This window comes from Macaca nemestrina, chromosome 7, assembly GCF_043159975.1.
Source record: "Macaca nemestrina isolate mMacNem1 chromosome 7, mMacNem.hap1, whole genome shotgun sequence".
Lineage (NCBI taxonomy): Eukaryota > Metazoa > Chordata > Mammalia > Primates > Cercopithecidae > Macaca > Macaca nemestrina.
In genome coordinates this window covers 155,318,148-155,321,716 of record NC_092131.1, presented here as the reverse complement: position 1 = coordinate 155,321,716, position 3,569 = coordinate 155,318,148, and the positions used below count along the sequence as shown (strand labels likewise).

Below are 3,569 nucleotides of genomic sequence, written 5' to 3'. Positions count from 1 at the left end.
TGAGGTATTATTTTGGTTTCTAAAAATAAGAGATCATTATGCCATTGAAAATACTAGTTTTTAGTTTATTAAACTTGTTTAATAAAGATAGTTTGATATATTTTGTTTGAAATTAATTGAAGCTTTCATTCGTTGCTTCTAAAATATGACTAGAAATAGATATTTCATATATACATATGTACATATGTATTATTAGTAATGGTATTGTTCATCTCTAATTTCAGCATAACTTTCTTAACATCTTCAAATATGTAGTTAATTTATGTGATTCTCTCTGCAGTTTTACCAGTTCTACTTTACTCTAATTTAAGGCTGTATTGTTAAGCATATTTTTGTCACTTTTTTTGTTTCAGTAGAAAACAACTATATTTTTCTCTTACTCTTTTTCCTTTATACAAAAAGATTTACATATTAAAATAACCTGCCACTTTTTTTTAATTTGGTTTATATTTTCCTGGTATAACTTTGTCCATCCTCTTTTGAAGTTTGCTGGGTTTTTTTTTTTTTAATGGCAAGATGTTACTGGGTCTTTTTTGCCTCTTAAATCCAACCTCAGAGACCATATATTTTAATTGGCCCATTAAATATTTATATCAAGACAGGAATAGGTTTAAAAGTTACTTCTAACTTTACATTCTCAATTGTAAAAGAAGTATAAGCAAAATTCTCAAATTGTATAAGAAGACTTCAACTATTCTCCTAACTTCATATTCCCAAAAATTGAGCTCAAGACTCCCATCTCTCCTCAGCATCAAAATACTGTCGTTCTCCTCTAACTCTCTTTTTTGGCTTCTAAGAGGTTTTTTATATTGTATGGGGTAGGGAAAAATAACTGTTATATATGACCACTTATTTTATCACAAAATCTTTCATGGATTGCATTTGGGCTGTGGCTTTTTGATTCAAAAGCTAAGGATTTAACATCTTTGCTGTCTGGCACCCGCCTGATATAATGGATATTTTAGATCAATAACCAGATGGAGACTAATCACTTGTTGGGGAAAAGGAAGTACAGCGATTAATGCCTGCCCATTTCAGCCACTGCCCCAAGAAGACTATTCTAATTTAGGGTGACAGTGAATGTGGCCTGGATAGGGAGTCTGTAAAGTCCTTAAATCAGAGACTTCTGCTTATTTTTATTTATTCAGCGCCCAGCTCAGTGTTTGGCATATTAGAGGCAACAATCAATACACATTGAATGAATTTCATAGTAATACAGTAGCTCACACTCCACCAATAATGTGGAAATGTCAGCCTAAAAAATTAATTGCATCAAGTCTGGGATAGCATTACTGCAAAATTAATGAAATGACTAAAAACATCGAGCATGTTTTACAGACCAGGAGTCCCGAGAATTAGCTACAATATCCAAATCTGTCCCAACCCAACTGTACTTGATATTAAATGGTGGTAACTTTCTGATGTGGCTTAAAATGTTATCAGAAATAATTCTGAGTCCAGTACCAGACAGATCTTTCAAGGCAGAAAGCAACAATTCCAAAAATCTTCCAGGTGTTGACCTCTGCTTCATAGACTGACTCCAGGAGGATTCTGTTGATGCAGGAGCCTCTGCTTTGCTGCCTCCTTGCTTCTCTGGCCTATAGGGGACTTCCTACCATATACTGCATGCACATGGTCTTATCCACATTTCTCTCCTGCTCCTCTAAGGTAATAGCCTGCTATCTTTGAGAAAAGGGACCAGAGGAGAGGAGCCACATACCAACGAAGTCATATTCAAATTCATTTTAATTCTAAAATGTTATAGCAATTTTACTCTACTTTGTTATAGTCCACTTAAAATAAAAGGAATTGGGAAGGAATGTCTCCCAAACCTAGGCTGGAATAGATTTTTGCTTAGCATCATGTCCATGACCTTCATCTAAGAAGCAAAATTATGATTTGTGATAAAACACTTGAATAATTTTTTGATAGACCTAAATGAGATTAAGAAATTCAGGGACACTAAGGTTGCCCATCCAGCTGAGTAAAAATGTTAAAAATACATACATACATACATAAAAAACATATAAACGTACATATATAAAACACATACATATATATAATATGGATCTAACAATAATTATCTAATCATTTTGTTACAAGATACCTTTGAATAACCTTATTTTAAGAACCCTTTTTCTTTAGGAAAAGTTTGCTGCGGGCTCTCCTCAAGGAAGGTAGTCTTGGAAGCCCAGTTAGCAGTGGAGAGGCAGTATTTCCAGTCCAATGGCAACTGCGCAAGCTAGCGGCAGTGATGAAAAAGGGCAGGTGGGTAGGGACTTCCACCACCTATTGCCAGTTGGAGGAGGTGGTGAAGCAAAATTCCTTGAAGGAACTCTGGCTGGTGACCCATGGGTGACTCTACAATGTCCCCCACTTCGAGGAGCCCCCTGGCAGAGTAAAGGTTCTGCTGGAACAAGCTGGTGCAGATGCAACTGAAAGTTTTGAAGATATAGGCCACCCCTCTGATGCGGGAGAAATGCTAAAGCAGTACTACATTGGTGCTGTCCATTTGAGTGACCACAAACCTGAAAATTGTAGCAGGGATCCTTCAAAAAATGACACATGCAAAAGTTGCTGGTCATATTGGATTTTCCCTATCATAGGCTCTATCCTCTTAGGTTACCTGTCTCACTCCTACATATTGGAAAGCAAATCCTCCTGATAGACCTTGTTGAAGTCTGGAAAGCACGTCTACTTTGGAGTGAAAACTGGAGACTTGCTCTGGAGCTGCAGCAATGCCCTCTTCTCGAATCCTGCCAGTTGTATTCTTCCCCCTTTGGAGCCAAGACAGTTGGCTGGACAACCACCTCAGATCTGGGACCACTGTCCTTCATCTTTCAGATTATTGCTCCCAAAGTACCTGGCTCACTGTTCTGTGTCAAACAATTTCTGGTGTTTCTTTTCTTCACTGGTTTCCATAGGTACACCCTTTTATTTCAAAACTTTCTGTTCATAATTGTAATTCAGATGACTTTGCTCTTTGGTAAAAATGCCTGCTTTCCAACACTTTAAATGCACATTACACATTCTTAACAGGACAACAATCTAGTGCTGAACCTTTTCCTTTTCCATTTTTCTTTCAAGTAAATTTTTTTTAAAAAATTCTGATTCAGGGCCAGGTACGGTGGCTCATGCCTGGTATCCTAACACTTTGGAAGGCCAAGCTGGAAAGATCTCTTGAAGCCAGAAGTTTGAGACCATTCTGAGTTACATAGGGAGGACCCATCTATATATTTTTTTAAAATCTGATTTAATTTTGTTATTACAAGGAGTTTATGAAGTAAAAGTATGCACCTATACTTAAAACTGCCAGATGATTTTTGTTCCTTGTATGTGTGTGGTAAAACTATAAAGAACTGTGCAGTTATCTCCTCCCTCTCGAGCTAGGGTAGAAGGTAGCTCTTCACACCCCGAGTCCGGCCCCTTCCCAAGTGGCACTGGACAGAAAACTACATTTCCCTTTATTTCTTGGAGGTGGAAAGAAACAAGGAAAGAGGGGGATGAACTGGGGTGACAGAAGGTTGGTGATTTCAGAGTAATCTTTCTTTAGAAAAATATTGAAAAGC

The 3,569-nt window shown here is 37.2% G+C and overlaps 1 pseudogene; it reads left to right on the top strand.

Moving 5' to 3' along the window:
* The first annotated feature begins 2,220 nt into the window (after positions 1-2,220).
* LOC112428160 (cytochrome b5 type B-like) lies at positions 2,221-3,224 on the top strand (annotated as a pseudogene).
* Positions 3,225-3,569: the final 345 nt, after the last annotated feature.